We start from the raw sequence: 21,694 nt of genomic DNA on the forward strand, positions 1-21,694 counted from the left end.
GCTACTGCCTACTGAGCGCACCATAGTGGCTGTAGCTCTGGCGCTTTGAGTCCACCAGGAGAAAAGTGGACTCAAAGTGCCAGAGCTGTTATTTTAGTAGTAGTAGTAGTATTTTTTATAGCACCATCATCTTCTGTGACACACTACAGGGTAACACACCAACATGGTGCATCATACAGGATAAAATACAACATAAACTTCACAATAACTAATTCTAACTGTTGTGTTAATGCACTGAAGTTCAGTAAGGCTGTATTAACCATTGTATAAATTACCACTGACGTTTTGTCCTTATTGAAGGTTTTGCTCTCGCTTGATTTTTTTTTTCATGTTAACATAAAATCATCTCATGTGCAAGATGGCCCAGTAACAGTCAGCACGGCTTGTCTCATGTAGATGCTCATTTTGCCACCTTAGCCTTTTGACTCTACTGCAGAAAAGAAACTTTCCAAAATGCTGAACATGTTCAACTGTTAAAAAAAACAACAATGTGGGTGTTCTCCACTGGAAGTTCTTTAGCACCTTACATGCACAGGAACTAGAAATGAGCAGAGAGAGGTTCAACTAGTGTGTGAGTCCCCCTCAGGTCTAGCTATCAGCATCCCTATGTTGCTATGTCAGCAATGGGGGTTGCCTTGCATAGGTGGAGTGGGATATTTTCAAACAAAACACCTTTTCCCATTTACAGTATGTTTAATGTGTATTTCTTCTTACTGTTGGTAGAAGTTGTTGGGGACCTTTTATGGTACCTCATTGGTCTGCTACCCACCAACATGTTGGTAGAAGTCTTTTATACTTGCTAGAAGGAATCTTGTCATCATGCTAGTAGCAGACCATCTTCTGTGTAAGTACTTTTCTATGTTGCTTGAAAAAATCTGTCATCTCCAGCGCTCAACTCTGGAGAATGCAATTCAACTGACTTCAATCAGTATAACAACATTAAGCTAAAAGAAGACTTCTAGTAATACCACAAAGGTGCAATCAAGGTAACAGGAGGTTTCGGTTAAAGGGCATAACTTCAGCAGGCCAAGCCCCCAAGCTAAAGCATTGTGGTGGTGGCCCTCTGCCCCTCACAACACCCTCCCTCCCCTTGTCATGGCCGTTATCGCTCACGACCCCTGTGGTTGCCAACTGTTCTACTCTCACCTTCCTTGCACAGAGGAACTACAGGGAACTCTGTTATATTTACCTTGTCCATGCTGCATCTGGTCTCCTCTTCCTCCTGAGATCTGCGCACTGCATGCTGCCATCCTTTGGCTCCCAATGCGTGGTGCATCATCAGGAGCCTCAGGAAGGCAGCATAGAGCATACGGCTCCTGGGAGGAAGAGATTCCATTTTGCACCATTGGCAAGTGAACAAGGGGCCTGAAAAAAGATGCTAGTAGCTGTAGTCGTGAGGACCTACACATGTATTGGATTTTCCTCTGATTGCCAGCCTCAGCAACTGGTGGGGTAAGTAGACCTCTGGCAGTAAGCACCATACCATTTTGTCAGTGCTGAGCATGTTCGGTACATTGGAAAGCTTTTGCTCTGCAGTAAGTGAGCTGATAGGCTCAGGTGGCCACATCAGATAATGAGTGGTGCTGAGTGTTAGCACACCAACTTGTATGTGAGATAAAGCCTACGTTAATATTACCAATAATAAATCAGACATCCAGTGAGGTGCAGTAATTGCAGTAATGCACAGGTTATTTCAGCTTCATTGAACGATACTGAATCAACCCGTGTCTTTTATTTTTTTTTTCAGAATCCCAGGACATCTACAGGCTCTGATCATTTTTAAAGATCAACCTTCAATTCATAGCAAAACTGACCTAAAATAACATTGAGGGAGGGTACACACTAATTGCAACAAAATTTACCTTTTTATTTCATGAGTTTGCATACATTTTTTATGAGCATTTTTTTACCACATCCCAAAAACATACAGATAAGTTACAGACTTCCTAAATTGGCCCTAGACTACTACACTACACTACACGATAACGGAAAATGGTATACTTACCTATCGGTAATTTTTCTTTCCTGGTGCATCCATGGCAGCATACAATTGGGTTGGCTCCGCCCCCTCTGACCCTGATAGGACCCCATATTTATATAAGTATTTTGCATGCAGACAGATGCTATTTTATTTTATTGTATATACCGCTCCACATGGGAGGGGTTGTATGCTGCCATGGATGCACCAGGAAAGGAAAATTACCGATAGGTAAGTATACAATTTTCCGTCTTCCCTGGAGCATCCATGTCAGCATACAATTGGGAAGTACATAGCTAAATAAACCAACATGGGCGGGTATATGCTTTGCAGAAAAAAAAAATTGTTTATTAAACAAAGAAAAATAACAATTTTTATCTTGCAGCAAGAACAGCTCTTCCAAAGTTAGCTGATGTCAGGGCTGCTGGATCCACTCTATAATGAGTGATAAAAGTGTGCACTGATGCCCAACTTGCCATCTTGCATATGGTCTCAGCAAACATTCGATTTCGCAGCCCAAGACGCTGCCATACCCCTTGTGGAATGTGCCGACAGTTCTAAACCTCTTGTTCTGTAAGCACTTTGGATTATCTTTAGAATCCATGAAGAAATTGTCCTCAAGGAAGCTTTTTGACCTCTTCTGTAGCCAGCAGGAATTATAAAAAGATCGTCTGTCTTTCTTATTCCTTTAGTCATTTCAATATAAAGGTGATATCAAGAGGATGTGGCGCACTGTCTCCATCCAATAACAACACCAGAAGTGAAATCTCTCTATTTAGATGAAGATTAGCAAAAAACCTTTGGTAGAAATTGTGGAGCCGGCCTTAACACAACTCTATCATTAAAGAACGTGGTGTATGGTTCTTGAACACTTAAAGAGAACCCGAGGTTTGTTTAAAGAATGTTATCTGCATACAGAGGCTGGATCTGCCTATACAGCCCAGCCTCTGTTGCTATCCCAAACCCTTCTAAGGTCCCCCTGCACTCTGCAATCCCTCATAAATCACAGCCATGCTGTGAGGCTGTGTTTACATCTGTAGTGTCAGTCTCAGCTTCTCCCCCACCTCCTGCATAGCTCCGGTCCCTGCCCCCATCCCTTCCCTCCAATCAGCAGGGAGGGAAGGGATGCAGGCGGGGACCAGAGTTCTGCAGGAGGCGGGGAGAGCAGCAGACTGACACTATAGAGATAAACACAGCCAGCTCTGACAAGCTGTTTGTCAGCAGCATGGCTGTGATTTATGAGGGATTGCAGAGTGCAGGGGGACCTTAGGGGGGTTTGGGATAGCAACAGAGGCTGGGCTGTATAGGCAGATCCAGCCTCTGTATGCAGATAATATTCTTCAAACCCACCTCTGGTTCTCTTTAAAGATTGAATGTCCTATACCAAATAATGCACTACCTACGCACTTTTCCCAACAACGCATATGACCACCCTAGCACACATTTCGAAACAACATGCCTCAATGACCCCTTCCAAAAAGGCCTGGTCTCCCTCTTATATTCACTGCAGAATCAACCTCCGGAGGAAGATAAGCCTTCTTTTGCTGCTAAGTGGGAACAAGACCTTGATTTTAATCTGGATATGGAGGACTGGATAGACTCCTTTACTACTTTAGCTAAGGAGAGCTTATATAGCACCCATATCGAAGTCTCCCTTAGAATCCTCCACAGAACCTATTATACTCCAATTAGACTGCATCAAATGGACCCTACTTTACCCAAATTATGCTTCCGGGGATGCGAAGCAGATGGTACAATACATCACATCTTCTGGTCCTGCCCCAAAGCCTCCAGATTATGGTCCAAAATAAACACCCTGCTTACCAGAGTCTTCAAGAAACCTATTGTCAAAGATGCCCGAACCCTTCTCCTAGGCTACAAACCTGAGACAAATCAACACGCTGAACATCGACTTACACAACACATTGCAAATGCGACCAAAGTACACATAGCGATCTCTTGGCGCTCTAGACTGCTATCATTTCAAAAAGTCCTAGAGAACATTGACTCAACTATAATCTCCGAACGCATCAATGCAAGAATTGCCGATAAGGTAGAAATATTTGAAAAGACCTGGGAACCGTGGGCTACATTTAGGAGACCCCATAATACATAATAATATAATATACCCCGGGAGCCCTGGCACTTGTCTTACTTTTCTCATGCTTATCTGTAGCTATATAGGTTACCCTTGCCACGCCTAAGCCTCTCATTACCACAATAATGACAATACTAACAGTGATGGTAACAAAACCAAAATCAATACCAATGCTATAGAAGATATTACTGCTGTTGGGTGTGACGGATATATATCATCTGGGAGTGCCCTTCTCATATATGCCAACGTATATAACCTGTGTCTGTTCTATCTGGTCTATATGTAAGAACTCTGAAAACGTTCACTATAATTTTGAAGCAACTGAAATGTTTGATGTTACCCTTAACTGAACCAGTGGACCCTGTTAGGTCCCCTGGTCTTTTAGGTTCATTAATGTACTGCTAAGTTAACAAATTTGTACTGTAATGTACTAACTATGCTGTTTCAAATAAAGAGATTTTTGAAACCTAAAGATTGAATGTCCAAAACTCTACTTGATGAAGCTATAGCTATCAAAAAAGTAAGCTTGTAAGTGAGTAGTTGTAATGAGCAGTCTTTTACCGGTATAAAAGGATGACCTTCTAGATACCTTAATACTAAAGATAGATTCCACTTAGGAAACATTGTTCTTTTTGGAGGCCTAAGTTTCATTAACGCTCTGAAGTATTGCTGAATCAACAGATGATCTGCCCATTTCGTTTTTGAAAAAGCTGATATTGCTGAGACTTGAACTTTTATAGAGCTCAAGCTTAATCCCAAATCTACTCCTGCCTGTAGAAATTGTAGAAGTCTATCAACATCCGATTGCATAGGATCGAATTGGTTTTTTGCTGAATATTCCACAAACTTCTTCCATATATTAATGTAAACCTTGTTTGTTATTTGTTTTCTGGCACTTTGTAATGTTTTAATCACATTATCCGGACACCCTAGTTGAGCAAGACTCCTCTCAGCCTCCATGCCGACGAGTGTAAGACTTTGGAATTCGGATGTAGGATGCTCCTCTGACTCAGCAGATCCAAACATGGACTGATCTTGATTGGAGGTGCTACTGACATTTGTAATAGTAACGGGAACCATGGCCGTCTCAGCCAATATGGAGCGACTGTTATGACTTCCACATTCTCAAACCTCAACCTTCTCAGAAATCTCACTATTATCGGGGCTGGAGGAAAGGCATAAGTTCGGCCAAGGTAGTAGTAGAACATCCACCCCTGCAGAGTTCTGACACGAGTACCTGGAGTAAAACTTATCGACTTTCTTGTTGCAATTGGTAGCAAAGAGGTCTATCATTGGGACTCCCCATTGTTGCACCAGGTGTTGGAATACTTTGTCCTTCAGAGACCACTCCAGATTGCTGACTGTTGTCCTGGACAGAAAATCTGCAACTTCGTTCTGAGTTCCCGATATGTAGTAAGATTTGAAATCTATTAAATTCTCTTGCGCCCATATCATTATTGGTGTCAATATTCTCATCAAGGTTGGACTTCTGGTTCCACCCTGCCTTTGCAGGTAAGCCACTACCGTCTTGTTGTCTGATTGGATACAAACCGATGTCTGTACTATTTGTGACTTGAAGGCTTTCAAAGCAAGAAATACAGCTCTTAACTCTATAACATTGGAAACTTGTGAAACTTGATGTATCCAGGAACCCTGTGCTGCTCGACCTTCGCAGACTGCCCCCCAACCTGTCTGTCTGGCGTCTGTTGTGATTATTTTCCATGTCTGTGGCAATAGCGTTGTTCAGTTCATCAAATCTTGATGATTCTGCCACCAGTTTAACGACAGTCTCATTTGAGGAGTCATCTTGATCGTCTGATGATAATTTCCCTTCTTCCATTGGTGAAGGAAACCCAACTGCAGCGGTCTCATATGCCATCGACTCCAACTAACTAAAGGTAAAGTTGATGTCAGTAGTCCCAATAGATGAAGGCACTGTCTTGCTGTCAAGATTCTGCATTGCTGGAGTTATTTTATCCTGTCTATGAGACAAGACGTCTTGTCCTGTGGGATTGAGACTTGATTTTCTACCGTATTGAACATTCCTTCTAATTACACTAGGTGTTTGGTTGGTGACAATTGGCTCTTTTCGTAGTTGAGCATCCATACGTAATACTCTAAAGTTTCTATTGCTACTTGTTTGTGATCCAGCAGAATTTCTTGAGACTGTGCAAGTAGGAGAAGGTCGTCTAGGTAATTGTAGATCCTCAACCCCTTTTCTCTTAGTAGAGCAACTATCGTTTGTAATACTTTTGAAAACGTTCGGGGTAATGTTGACAGGCCAAAAGGGAGAGCTGCAAACTTTAGGTGAGTCTCTTCTATCATGAACCTTAGGTATTTCTTATAACTCTTGTCTATCAGAACATGAAAAAACGTGTTGCGTTAATCTATTGAAATCATAAAGTCTCATGGTTGAATGGCTGCAATTATTGTTTGAAGCGATTCTATCTTGAACTTTTCTACTGCTATTGTCCTGTTTAGAGACCTGAGGTCGATAACGGGCCTCCAACCTCCCGACTTTTTTGGAACAAGAAAAATTGGAGAGTATACTCCCGTAAATTTTTTGACCATTGGTACCTCCTGTACCACATTTTGTGTTAACAGTTCGTTTTGAAAATTGAGCAATACGATTTTCTTTTCTAAGGAGGTTGGTATCTTGGAAAAAACAAATAGTTCTTGAGGTTTGGTTTTGAAAATCCACGTGTGTCCGTTTTGAATGGTCGAGATCACCCAACTGTCTTGTACATCTTGTTTCCAGCGCTGTAGATATGTTCTCAATCGACCCCCTACTACTTTGAGCCAGACAGTATAATTGTCGATAACCGCCTGTGAAGTCGATAGTGTTGACTTATTGCCTTTAGAGTTTGCAGACTGATTAACTCTCCAATTTCTGCGATACTCTTTGCCTGGTTTGTATGAACGAACATCTCTGTTTCTTTGTTGTGTCTGAGCTTTCTGGAAGTATCTTTGCTTTCGCAATCTTCTTTCCTGAGGAATTAGAGTAGATTTTCCTCCCCGTTATTCTTTTAATTGCTTCATCCAGTTTTGGACCAAAAAGATTTTTTCCATCATATGGAATCTTGCACCACATAGTTTTTGAATTTTGGTCCGCCGCCCATGGCTTTAGCCACAAGGCTCTTCTCATGGTAACAGAAAACAGCATTGATCTTGCTGATGTTCTAATGGTGTCTATCGCTGAATCACTTACAAAATCAGAAGATATCTTGATATGTTGAACATTGGCTAAGATTTCTTCTTTACTTCCACCATTTTGTAACAAATCTTCTATATTTTTTGCCCACACTCTCTGAGCTTTCGAAATCGAAGTCAACGTAATTGCTGACCTGCAGGACCCACTTGCTGTGAAGTAAATCTTCTTCAGATCGTTGTCCATACGTCGATCTAAACCTTCTTTAAATGCCACCGAATCTTCAAGTGGTAATGTGAGATGCTTGACTAACGTAGAGACTGAGGCATCATCAATAGGACTATTCAGCAAGAAATAACCCTCAGATTCTGGTATTGGATAAAGCTTTGTCCATCTGTTTTGCAAGGAAGGCTTTTTATCCAGTCGTTGTCATTCATCCATAATTACTGTACATTCCAACATGAATGGGAAAGAAATATCTTTTTTCTTCAAGTGTGGATAATACTTTCTGACTGGTTTCTGTTCTTCAGTAGCATCTTCCCAAGCTATCGCTTTCTTGACTGCTTGAATTAACGGTTCCACTAAGGAAAACTGAAAATTAGAGGAAATTTTTCATAATTGTCTTCTTCATAATCATCTTCTTCATCCTGAGAATCTCTCGTTTGCGCCAACAGAGGAGCCTCGCCTTCTGTCTCAGGTTGCGAAGCTTCTTGTACTGCACTTGTAGGTGCTCTTTGAGCGGCTAATTCATCTCTCACAGCTTGTTTGATTATTGCGAGAAAATCTTCCATTCTAGCGACTTCTGTAGATACAGGCTGCTGACTGGATCTTTCAGTTTGGTTATGATCTTGGTGAACATGTATCACAGGTGAACGTGATCTGTATGACTGATATCGAGGCAACATTCTGCGATCATCTTGGTAATAATTTGAACTTCTGTCTTTGTCTCGACTTGTCGGGGACCTCCTTTGTCTTGAGAATCTTGACCGACTTCTCAATCGCGGCCTTTCATGCCTGTCAGATCTGAAGGAACATATGCGTATTAATACGCTTAATAGGTAAATCATATTCTACTTTTTTTTGGTGCAAACCTATATGAAGTAGATTGACCGCTTTTAGATTTCCCCATGATAAGAAATGGCACAGTGCACACTCCTAAAACAAAACACAAAAGATAGAAAAGAAAAAAGGAGAAAGATTGTTTATGTAACCCATAAACTACAGGTTAATAAAAGCTTTTGTTAGTGAAGTACCACTAAAACTTACTTAATTCAAAAGTAAGTATCTCCCACGCAGCCCAGCTTGCTCTTCCGATTATTCAGCATGTATCAGAGCAAAACGCGCTCTGCCTGCTGGGCTTAAATAGTGCCTGCGGCCAATCACTAGCAAGGACGTCATTTGCCCTCACCCAAGATGGCCGCCGCTGGATCTACCCACAACTGCTCAGCCAATCCAGCGGCAAGAGCAGTCATGACGCACTTCCAGTTAAAGCAAGAAGACGGAAGTGCGATGGCGGCGCTCCCGGAGGACGCAAGAAATAAGCCTAAGCAGAAAAAATGTAAAGAAGGAAACAAAAACAAACAAACCACCTGGTACCGCTGCGGAAGGTAATACGAATTAAACACCGGCCACCAACTCACAACAAACAATAGAGACACACAGTATTCACAGTGTGCACAGTGCGGGGAAGTTATAAACACAGTTTTGCATAACAACCATTAGTTGAACGCATACCCACCGGCCACATGGGTCCCCCAGCAAACTCTTTTAGCTGTTATATCTGGGAGTGGGGACTTCACGCAGGAAAAGGGATAAAACCTGCGTGGGACATTCAGCACCAAACCTCACAAGTTATAACCTATAGGAAAAAAAAATCATGATAGATATGGGGGAGAGAGGACAGAAAAAAGAATAGCATCTGTCTGCATGCAAAAAACTTATATAGATATAGGGTCCTATCAGGGTCAGAGGGGGCGGAGCCAACCCAATTGTATGCTGACATGGATGCTCCAGGGAAAGATACATAGACTTATGATATGACTATGGTAGGGATTAGAGTGTGAGCCCCTCTGAAGGACAGTTAAGTGACAAGACAATATACTCTGTCCAGCACTACGGAAGACGTTGGCAATATATAAATACTGAATTATAACAATAATAATAATAATAATGGGGAATCGTATGCAATTTGCGAATTTATGCTGCAAGCTGTATGTTTTTTTTGCAAGCAGGTGAAAGCACAAATCTGAAAATGCAATTTTTTTTTTCATGTGCAATTCTGCAGTGGCTTTCATTACTTGGGAGGCAAATGCGTTTTCGCACATTCGGAAAATGCACATGAATTTTAATAGGTAGAAGCAAAATGTAGACTTCTAGTATATTAGAGAATGAAATAGGAATATAAAGTAACAAGTACGGTATGTAAAATTCCTATTTTTAGTGTCATTACTATACAATATATGGCTGTGGTGAACAAATAGACAATTTTGGATTGTATTTTGGTTGCGTAGGGTTGTTCTACACAAAACTGATATTCAATTTTCGGTGATGCAAATTGACTAAATAATGCAGCACGGATATGTACATATCCGGTGGTGAGATCTGTGTACCAACCTACCATAAATATTGTAGTGAGATTTGGGAACCTATCCAACAGGGATTGGTGGCGGAGCAGACCGGGACAAGGTCCTCCAGCACCCAAGGCTGAGACATCAAAGTGCACCCCTCCCATCTCTCCCACAGCCGTCACACACTGATTGCGATTAGACTAAGAGGTGCCCCAGGGCCCCCAACCCCCCAACACCTTTATTATTATTATTATTGATTTATAAAGCGCCAACATATTCCGTGGCGCTGTACAAAGTAAGAAACAAACATGGGGTACATAATACAGACAATGGTGTACACTAATATACAAGATACATAATTAGTGACAAAATACAAAAATGATACAGCATACAGAATACAAAATATAGAAGTGGTAATGACAGTGATAAAAGTAACATGATGAATAAAATGTATAATGATTTCCTAGACACAAAAGGGGGAGAGAGCCCTGCCCTTGCGAGCTTACAATCTAAAGGGAATGGGGGGAAACAAGAGGATGTCTAGTTATCTGGCTTGCAGTCACTGCCATGCATCCCCTTTTTTTATTTCTCTCTGGTTAAAACACAATAGGGGACTGATAGCTGAGTGAGTTGTGCGCCCCCTCCTACATTGCGCCCCGAGGCTGGAGCCTCTCTCGCCTCTGCCTCGGCCCGGCCCTGTGGCAGAGTGTCTGCAGTATGATCTTTAGATACACACATTATTTATCATATGATTTTTGCCTTGTAAAGTACTTTGGATTTTATCCTCATGTAATGCTGATGTGTTTAATAAAATGTGATTGGGGTTTTTTTGGTATCTTTTGCATGTTTTCAAATTCGAACCAGGGTCAATTATTTACATCCCCTGAGAACTGTGGGAGGCCAGATATTGTTTTTCTACTGGCTTTAGAATTCTCAGACGGGACTAAAGATGTCAACACCAGCGATAAATAACAGAATGTATATTGGGGTCAGGAAAGCGGGCAAACACTGAATAATTTATAAATTAATATTGTAAAAAAATAAACATATTATTCATAATGTTATATTCACTACAGTTCCTCCTTAACTCATGATATGTTTCTCTTAATCTGTCTTAACTCATCTATCCCTCGATCCCTCTCTGTATTGATCTATCTGTTCCCTTTAAGGCTATGTTTGTAACCATGTTTGCAATGGAAGCAGAAAACACAACCTGTAGCTAATGAAGAATGCTAAGTCATGATTAGATCCGCTTGTTGCCCAACAGCACCACAAAGCACTCCCTGTCAGCATTGTGTAGGTGAGATATGATGTCACCTTCTACTTAATGTACATTGACTAAATAATTGATATTTCTTCTGCAGTGGATTAGTCCAACCCAAGTCTTCAGTCATATTGTCCAGTACAGTCAGGAGTCGGGACATAGTGCTCTTTATGTATATAAATGGAAGAAAAGAGACTGTATGCATCACACTCATCATCACCCACTTAGATCACTCGAGACACACTTTGTTGTGCACTGTAAAGTGACACTGACAGCTACATCAGTTTTTGTAGTGCAATTGCATTACATATAAATTATAAGGTTATATAGTTTAAAAATGCAAAATTTTAACAATAAATGTATACTCTATGGCAGGGGTCTCAAACTGGCGGCCCCCGGGCCATTTGCGGCCCTCGTTACATTGATTTGCGGCCTGTGCCGGCAAGACACTGAAGCAAACTACTTTTGTTCGCTTCAGTGCTCCCATAGTTAACCTGCCTGTCCCCGCCGCAAAATGAGGGCTACAGAGCCCACAATTCCACCAGCAGGCAATTCGCCTGCATTTCCTGGAAGGGGCAGAGCTTTCAGCTTCAGCTCTGCCCCTCCTGACGTCAATCGCGGCGGATCGCTGCCTCTGCCCGCCCCTCTGTGAAGGAAGAGTGAGAGGGGTGGACAGAGGCGGCGATCTGCCGCGATTGACGTCAGGAGGGGCAGAGCTGAAGCTGAAAGCTCTGCCCCTTCCAGGAAATGCCAGACAGATTGCCCCCCGGGGGAATTGGGGGCTCTGCAGCCAGGGGCGGCTCCACGCTGGGGCTTACCCAGGCTTCAGCTCCGGCTGGCGCATCATTAGCCCCTATTGAAGCCCCCCGGAAGCTCAGCTAGACAGCCAGGCAGAGGCAGGCAGGACTCAGAACTTAAGTCGGAACTCCAACGAGACAAGGTGGGTGCAGGGTGCGGTGGGTAGGTGTCCTCCTGACTCCTGTCCTGTAGCCAGCCAACTTCCAAATTGTTTTTTTGCCCTCCTGTGCTGAGTGGCCTAGCAGCACCAGCAGCAGGCACCACCACCAACCACCATCAGGCCTGCCTGACTCTGAGTGAGCACTCCCCTGGACTGGTAACGCCAGGGGCGTAGCAATCGGGGCCCTTGAGCCAGAGGGGCCCCATGGAGCCCTTCCTAAACCAGAGTATATGCTGTTTATTGGTCCTGTGGTGGTAATAATCACTTCTATAGATGCTTTGAATTGTAGTTATCATTAACAAACTGCTCACCATTCCATTTTTGTACCCTCTAATACTGTAGATGACCTTAGCAGGTTTTGTTGTGCCGTATCAAGTGTTACGTATAGAGTGCTTGGGGGGCCCAATGTAAAACTCGCACCGGGGCCCCGAGCTCCATAGCTACGCCACTGGGTAAAGCTGTCTCTTATGTGCATTTACTGGGGTAACGATGTCTCCTATATGCATTTACTGGGGTAACGCTATCTGTCATTACGAGCAGTAACTGGTGAAAAGCTGTCTCTTATGTGCATTTACTGGTGAAACGCTGTCTGTCATGATGTGCATTTACTTCATATTTTTTTATGCAACTACATTAGTTAGCCCCGCCCACATGATGTCATGACCACGCCCATTTTGTGGCCCAGCCTCATCCTGACTTTGCCTCCTGCGGCCCCCAGGTAAATTGAGTTTGAGACCCCTGCGTCTATGGCAAAAATCACAGTATACTGTACATATCGTTTAAGTGCAATTAACTGTACAGTTAGTTTACAAAGAAAAACAAATATTAGTTAGAATCTATTTAGTATACTACATATGTCATGATAATCAACCATGATCTGAAGAAATGTCTAGAGCATTCTTTTGTGTAGTCTCCTATCCACACATACTGTTTTTTGATGTACCACAAGGTTTTGTTCTCTGTCCCCTTCTCATCTCTATCTACACTTACAGCATGGGACAAAGAATATGCTCATTCAGTTATGAGTTTTACTTCTGTGCTAATAACCTATCTCCTAACTACCAACCTATTTACCCGATTAACTTGTGACCCTACAAATGTCAGATAACATCACCATTCCCCATACCTCCCAACTTATTGAGATAAGAAAAAGGGACACTTAACCCCTGTCACACCCCTAATCACACCTCTGACACCCCCCTAGTCACGCATACCATGAAGATTTCATAAGAAAAATATGTTGCTTTATAATTCAAACCACATTGGTCCTTTCTATCCTGGTTAATTTTCGTTCATGTTATAATTTCAAAACATTTGAAAATAAGAAAGATATCAATTTAAAGGATGGGAATACATTTTAGAGTCATTTAACCAGTTCAGGACCATAGGCTTACACCCCCTTAGTGTCCAGGCTATTTTTTACAATTTAGTGCTCTGCAGCTTTCAAAGCTTGCTGCAGAGCCATACCTCGCAGCACACAAACCGACCCCCCCCTTTTCTGCCCACTAACAGAGTTTTCTGTTGGTGGGCTCTGATTGCTGTTTATTTATTTTTATACATTTCCCTATTTTTTATTCCCCCCTCCTCCCCCCACCAGACAATGACTGCGATTGGCTGTCAAAGGCATCAGCCTATGAGAGCCGATCGCTCTTGAGCCTCTGTAGGGGACAGCCGAGTGACACGGCTGTCCCCAATACAGCGCTGCATTAGATTGCTGCTCTGTACAATGTAAATAGACAGCGGTTTTGTTGTCTAACAGTCTCCTAGCGGCGATTGCCGCTTGTAATCTGATGACGGAGCGGAGCGTGCGATCCCCTACAAAACCCTGCCCCAAGACTTGATGCCTTCAAGCGTTAGGCGGTCAATGGTCTGCCACCCTCCCGACACCGATACATATATTTACATAGATCTGTACATCAGTCCTGAAAGAGGGACAAATGAGGAAGAAAGAGGGACAGAGGGATTAGGTTCCCAAAGAGGGATTGTCCCTCTAAAAGCGGGACAGTTGGGAGCTATGCCATTCTCTGTACATTATAGGATTCACAGTGTGAAAGTTCTTTGGTGTTTTCCTGTCAGCTGAAGGGCCTGAAGGGAGCATAGCTAGTAAAGGTCTCTGTAATATCTCAGTAACAGGTAACAGAAGGCACGTCACCTACTGCAAAGTCAACTTAAAGTGACATTTAAGCCTAAAAAAAAATATGAGTTTTATTCACCTGGGGCTTCCCTCAGCCCCCTGCAGCTGATCGGTGCCCTCGCCGTGTCCCTCCGATCCTCCTGACCCCGCCCGTGGCTACTTCCGGTTTCGCCGTCACCGGCCGCCAGGCTGGGAACGCGAGTGATTCTTCGCGTTCCCAGCCACAATATCTCCCCCTATGCTGCTATTGCGGCCTTCCTTGCGTTTTTTTTTAGGCTTAAGGTTCACTTTAAAGCACACCTGAGAGGCATTTGAAGGCTGACATATTTTTTTTTAACAGGTACATGTTTATTGCTAGAAGGCTGCCTGATTTATTTCCTTTTAAACAATACCAGTTGCCTGGCACCCTGCTGATCTCTTTGGCTGCAGTAGTATCTGAATCCCACACCTGAAACAAGCATGCAGCTAATCCAGTCAGACTCCAGTCAGAAACATCTGATCTGCATGCTTGTTCAGGGTCTCTGTCTAAACGTATTAGAGGCATAAGATCCGCAGGACAGCCAGGCAACTGTCATTGTTTAAAAGAAAATAAATATGGCAGCCTCCATATCCCTCTCACTTCAGGTGTCCTTTGAAGCAGTAGTTGAACTCTCCTAAGGAGCGAATACTCTCCAGTAATGTTATTGGGTAAATATTTTGACAGGTCAAATTCTCCTTCTCCTAATTATAATAGGCAAGTCTATGTCATGATGTCACTTATTACGCCCATGTCCAAACATTCTAGCCCTACGCGTGTAGGAAGCCAGATACCTGCTTTGTAGGTGAAGTATGTTACTTTATAACTGAACATCAGACAAAAACATGATGTTATCTTAGACTGTAGATGGTATCAGTGTATCAGCTGTGTAGGAGGACAGACAGTCACTGCTGCAGGAATGACTGTGTGTACCTGTCAGCTCAGAGGCTGATGAGTATGTACATGTCACTGTTATGGGTATAAACTCAAGTATCATGAGAGCCATGAGAGAGTATGGACCCTACAGACTAAAATGTAATTATGTCACTTAAAATGAACATTAATTTGTCCATTAGCACGTGTGATTGTAGTAGTAGAGCAGTTTTGGACAAAGAAGGTTAATTGTAGTAGAAGAGCACCCTGCCTACAATTAGAAGCAGTAGCATCACTCTCCTTGGCATTAGCATGTGTGTGTTGGGTCACCCCCCCACCTCAGTGAGCATTGCGCAGATCCCCCCTCCCCCAGCAACAGCGTTTAGCCTCACTTCCCCTACGTCAGCCAGTGCCATGCAGCCTCCCCTTCACCCCATCCCATGCACCACAGCCTTGGGACCTTCAACCTCCCTCCCCACCTCAGTGAGCATTGCGCAGATCCCCCCTCCCCCAGCAACACCGCTCAAGCTCACTTCCCCTACGTCAGCCAGTGCCATGCAGCCTCCCCTGCACCCCATCCCATGCACCACAGCCTTGGGACCCTCAGCCTTCCCACCTCAGGTAGCATTGTGTAGCCTACCCCCAACTCCAGCCAAATACCAATAATCTGCCCATCAGAGCCGGACTAAACCCCCAGTCTTTATTCAAGGTTCAGATTCAATGCTCACTTAATCCAGAACACTTTGACCAGCACCCATTCAGTAGGAGGCCTTGGGCAAGACTCCCTGACACTGCTAATACCTATAGAGCATGCCCTAGTGGCTGCAGCTCTGGGGCTTTGAGAAAAGCATGATGTGTATATTTTTTAGAGCCACACATTAACACATAAATCTCCTTTAAAGGATATTTTCAGTTTAGATTCAAAGTAAATTAACGACCCGTGTAATGCTGGGGTCAGGAGTTTTGTAGACTATTGTCCAACCAGCCAAAAAGTTGTTCCTCAGCCCCTGCTGATTTTAATGAGGAAGTATTTCCCCGCTGGACACATGAAAGGAGCGTTATGTTGCAAGTTTATGTCAGGATTTAAAAAAATAAAAAGAAATATGATAATGCTTCAAGACATCCACCTACACAGCTCTCAAATAGCTCCATTATACCAAAAACAAAAATAAAATCACTTCCGCTACATGCCTTCTGACTACCGGGACAAAAATTCATAGTGACTATACCAGGCGATAGATAACTACCCTTTTCTCTTATTTATTTCCTTGTGAATGGTCTGGGGATGCTCATTTGGATTTTGCGGAATTAAAATTTCAGAATTTCCGTTGAAACTCAGAAATCGGAAAACGGAACTCAGATTTCTGCAGAAATACTGCAATTCGGTAATTTTAGTCCAATTACAGAACTCAAAATCAATGGACCAATCAGAGAATGCAGAAACAACTCGTAAGCATTTGGCCAATCAGAGAATGCAAAAAATGACAAAAAAAAAAATTACTCGGAAATCCAAACTGTGCAGAGCCCCTTTTTTAACATATCTCCATCAACAAAGCATTTTCTGATTGGAAAGAAAAATTATCAATCGGACATAGTTTGATCAGTATATGGCCACCTTAACACCACCTCATCTTACCATAATTCCTTTCGATCCAGCAATGTGTTTGAAGAATTCTGGAAACATCAATAAGATAACAACAGCTACCAGATGCTTAATGATAATATTACAATAATGTACTGAACAATTTTTGCATAAGTAGAAATCTTAGCAAATACAAACACACACACTTATTCTCTAAAAGCCTCGGTGTAAGTAACAACGTAAATTGTACCAGCCATAAATAAACATGCAAAAAGACCTTACCTCTCACTAATAAGTGTAATAACCCAACCACATGCAACATGTTTCACCACTCTATGGGGGCTTCTTCAGGGGTACAGTAAAGTGCAAGTGCAGAGAGCACAACCATCACATACGGTAGTTATTCAGCCACATAATGCAGTGATGGTTTATCCTTCACCTACATGTATACCAGGACCAGGCAGCATGTTATCCCTGTAAGGATGCAATGTGACCTATATAGACCCCTATAAATCTATATATTTGTAACATGTATGTCTCACGTGTTTAGTCCTCCCCATAGCGGATTTTAGAATCAAGTAAAAGTTATCTCTTAAAGATATTTTGGAGTTACATGTTTTTGTTGGATACACTTTTGTGAATTGTATTTTGTTTGAGTATGGGCATTCTAATGACCAAAAGGGGCACTATTTCTGACCAGGAGAGAGCAGCGCAGGCTATAAATCCATACAATGAACTCAAACCTTAATTTATGTGTGTAACAGAAGATTTAATTTGTTCTTATGTTATAGATAACTTTGTAAGTAGCAGATGATAACAATGATAAGGATATATGAATCCACCTTCAAGAGACAGCTGTAGAAAATCACTCAAGAACTTTCACTGAGTTACACATAAAATGACACTTTCTGTGTTGTTGTAAACCAAAAGCCTCTTAACATGCAGGGTAAATAGATTATAATATAATAGTGAGGGATTACAGATCACAGCCTGGTGTCATATTAATCCCTCACACAGACTGTGACTTGTTCCTGACACAAGCATGGCTAGAATTCAGAAGAGCTTTGGCGACATGACATATGGCAGCTTTTTAAGGAACTTTACAATCAGGGTTCATTTGTCATCTTCTTCTCAAGACAAATCATTTTTCATTGTGCTGTTAGTCTTCCAACAACAATATTGAGCAAATAATTTATTTCCGTTCACAGTAACTGGTAATCTCAAGCTGTTGCACGCAATCTACGTCTTCTTTCTATCTAATCTAGAGAAACTGATATCTAATGAATCTAACCATTCTTAAAGGGATACTGAAGTCAAGAAGAAAAAAAAAAATCACATACTCACCTATGTAGAGAGAAGGCTCTAGATCCTATAGAGCAGTGCTGTCCTACTTCATGGGCAGGTGGTGTGGCTTGCACCGGATTTTTCGGCTAGAGGCAGGCAAAGCATCAATATCCAGGCTTTATGAGGTGGAGCTAAGCATGGACATAAGGTGGGCCTGCCAGAAAAGGGGGACTGACACAAAAAGTGTCTGGACAAGCGAGACGAGCGGCTGTGTACTATGTATGCACGAGCATGTACTTACCCATGTGCAGTATGGAGCATCCTGTCTTCGCAAGAACTCGGGGACGCGAGTGCTCCCAAGTGCTCCCAGAGATGGCAGATTCGAACGGGGGACAGGGCTGTAACCAGGGCACCATGAGAGGACCAGATAGGCTCTATAGAAATCAGAGTATTTGTTTCTATTTTTTTGTCACTACAGAGTTGCTTTATAGGATGGATTAGAAACCCTGGCCCATATGCTATTCACTTTTTCAGCTGAGTTTTCTCCTAGGTGATCAGTGGAGTAGCTAAGGAGCTCTGGCTCCCAGTGTAAGTTTTACATGGGGCCCTGCAAGCACTCTATACATAACAATTAATACGGCCTACTAAAACCTGCCAAGGACAACCACAGTGCCAGAGGTGCAAGAAGGGGACAGGGAACAGCTAATTAATGATTACTACCATTCAAAGCATCTGTAGAAGTGATTATTACCAGCACAGGACCAATAAAGAGCTAATACTGCAGTTGAGAGAGGGTCCTACGGGGCCCCGATGCGGTTGCAACCTCTGCAACCCTTATTGCTACGCCACTGTAGGTGATATTTTCACAATTTGTAAATAAAATGCCTTTTAAACCACCAGCAAGCAAAAAAATGCTCAAAATAATGTTGGCAGCACCTTTTTACCTACTTTTTGGTACTTTTTCTATTGCAAAGTGCTAAAAAGTTAATTTAAATTGAAGATGAAAAATTATCTCCAAGGAGAAAACCCAGGAGAAAAAGTGAATTGCATATGGCCTCCTTGGCCCATATGCAATTCACTTTTACATCTGAGTCTCCTCCTCAATTTATAATAATAACTTTTTAGCACTTTGCAATAGAAAAAGTACCAAAAAGTTGTAAAACAAAGTACTATCAAAATTATTTTGCGATTTATTTTTTTTTGGTTGCTGGTTGTTTAACAGGCATTTTATTGACAAGTTTGAAAATTTCACTTAGGTTTTCTCCTAGGAGATCATTTTTCATATTTGATTTAGAATAACTTTTCAGGACTTTGCAAAGGAAAAAGTACCAAAATGTTGGTGAAAAAGTACAACCAAAAGTATTTTGAGTATTTTTTTGCTGGCTGGTGGGTTAAAAAACATTTTGACCTCCCTGGCGGTCTATTAAAACCGCCAGGGGGGCAACGCAGCACTTTAATTTTTTTTTTAAATCATGTAGGTAGCCTAGAGCTAGCTACATGATAGGCGCTGTGCAGCAGCATCCCCCCACCCCTTCCGATTGCCTCCAGCGATCAGAGCAAACAGGAAATCCCCTTCAGAACGGGATTTCCTGTTTGGCTTCCCCCGTCGCCATGGCGATGATTGGGATGACGTCACCAACGTCGTGACATCAGAGGGAGTTCCGATCCACCACTCAGCGCTTCCTGGCACTGATTGGCCAGGCTGCGCACATGGGTCTGGGGGGGGCCTCTAACGCAGTGGGTAGCGGCGAATCGGCGTTGAGCGGTGGCGATCGAGCTATGCACGCAGCTACCAAAGTGCTAGCTGCGTGCAACAAAACAAAAATTGTGCAAATTGGCCCACCAGGGCCTGAGCAATCCTCTGCGGCGGCTTAGCCCGTGCTCAGCACGGGCTTGCCACCAGGGAGGTTAATGACAATTTTGGAAATTAGCACCTTGGAGAAAACTCCTCTGGGCCCATATGCAATTAACTTTTTCACCTGATTTTTCTTCTAGGTGATATTTTCACAACTAGTAAATAATATGCCTTTTGAACCACCAGCAAGCAAACAAATACTCAAAATAATTTTGACAGTACTTTTCCAATTACTTTTTGTTACTTTTTCTCATGCAAAGTGCTAAAAGTTATTTTAAAACAAATTATTTTAAAACAAAGATGAAAAATTATCACCTAGGAGAAAACTCAGGAGAAAAGGTGAATTGTATATGGCCTTCTGTCTCTTATTCAATTCACTTCATCTCTTCTCACTATGTAAAACTATTGTTTTTCATTGCCATATCCACTGAGGAGAAGTTTGTCCCTAACTCTTGGAATATGAAATGAGAAATATCAGGAAAGCAAACAGCAATAAAAACTGAAAAAAGTCTTTGTTCCATTACATACTAAAATGTACGTTTTGGCTAGATGGACTTAGTGACCCTGTAGTGAAAAAGTGCCCCTATGGGGTGCTTACCTCGGGAGGGGGAAGCCTCTGGATCCTAAAGGGGCTAGAGATGGCTCGAACCTCTGGTTTTTGTTTCGCGAACCGCGAACTTCCGCAAAAATTCGGTTTGCGCGAACTTTTGCGAACCGCAATAGACTTCAATGGGGAGGCAAACTTTGAAAACTAGAAACATTTATGCTGGCCACAAAAGTGATGGAAAAGATGTTTCAAGGGATCTAACACCTGGAGGGGGGCATGGCGGAGTGGGATAGACTCCAAAACTCCCTGGGAGTTTTAAGGGCAAAAATCACATTTTATTGCTAAATTGGAGGTCTAAAGTGCTTTAAAACATCTTACATGTGTATACATCAAGCAGGGAGAGTAATTAGAGTACTGCTTCACACTGACAGACCAAACTCACTGTGTAACGCATCGCAAACAGCTGTTTGTGTTGTGACGGCTGTGCTGGACTGGTGCGCACCATGGTCAGAGTGCAGTTGATGGTGGTTTTCAAGCCCATATGGTCGGGCTGAGGTAGCTGAATGACAGAACAACAGTGACTGAGTGTCCAGCTGATCGGATTTGGTCTGTCCACAATAAAGCAACAACCTTATTATCTTGGGTGTGACCCCCCCCCCCCCCCCCTTAGACACTCATGTAGCCGGCGATCATTGCTTCATTGTGATACGCAAGCCCCTTGACCGCGGCAAGGTAATGATCACGCAGGGGAATTGGCACATGTACATGCCTTTCGTGTTGTTGTTGCAGCTGCAGTGAAGCCAGAAAAATAAGGCAGGCATGTACACGCACCAGAAAAATTATTATAGCGGCCGCTGCTAGCAGTGGCCTTAAAATTCAGGAATCCGCCTGGAGTCCTGGACCCTGTTGGTGGTGGGAGAGAAGGCAGTCAAGCGGCCTGCAGGCAGAGATGCTGTGTGGGGAGTGACTTAGTCATGGGGCAGGCAGTCACACAGCGTGCAGGCAGAGATGCTGTGTGTGGGGACTGACTTAGTCTTCGGCAGACTGGCAGACATTGGCTTCTTCCGCTCAAAGATTTCCCTCACAGACACCTGGCTGCTGCTCTGGGCAGAGGAGCCGCTCAAGGTGAGAGGCAGAGTGGAGGAGGGTGGCTGTGATTGTGAAGGTGCAAGGGAGAAAGCGGCTGAAGATGATGCACCTGAAGGGGAAAGAGGAGGAGGGTGGATTTTCTTTTGTGTGCTGCTTTTCCGCAGGTGGTCTTCCCATTGCAGTTTGTGCCTTTTCAGCATGTGCCTTCGTAAGGCAGTTTGTCCCTATGTGGGTGTTGGCCTTTCCACGGCTCAATTTTTGGAGGCACAGATAACAGGTGGCATTGCTCTGATCTACGGCA

The 21,694-nt window shown here is 42.9% G+C and overlaps 1 protein-coding gene and 1 long non-coding RNA gene across 2 annotated transcripts in view; one reads left to right on the forward strand and one right to left on the reverse strand.

Annotated features, from left to right (window-relative positions):
* WDPCP (WD repeat containing planar cell polarity effector) overlaps window positions 1-21,694 on the reverse strand; it is a 541,772-nt gene that overhangs the window by 45,435 nt on the left and 474,643 nt on the right. The gene's annotated exons all lie outside the window — the stretch shown is intronic.
* LOC137504231 (uncharacterized) overlaps window positions 1-21,694 on the forward strand; it is a 90,924-nt gene that overhangs the window by 592 nt on the left and 68,638 nt on the right. The window lies entirely within an intron of this gene.

Source organism: Hyperolius riggenbachi, chromosome 4 (genome assembly GCF_040937935.1).
Source record: "Hyperolius riggenbachi isolate aHypRig1 chromosome 4, aHypRig1.pri, whole genome shotgun sequence".
NCBI lineage: Eukaryota > Metazoa > Chordata > Amphibia > Anura > Hyperoliidae > Hyperolius > Hyperolius riggenbachi.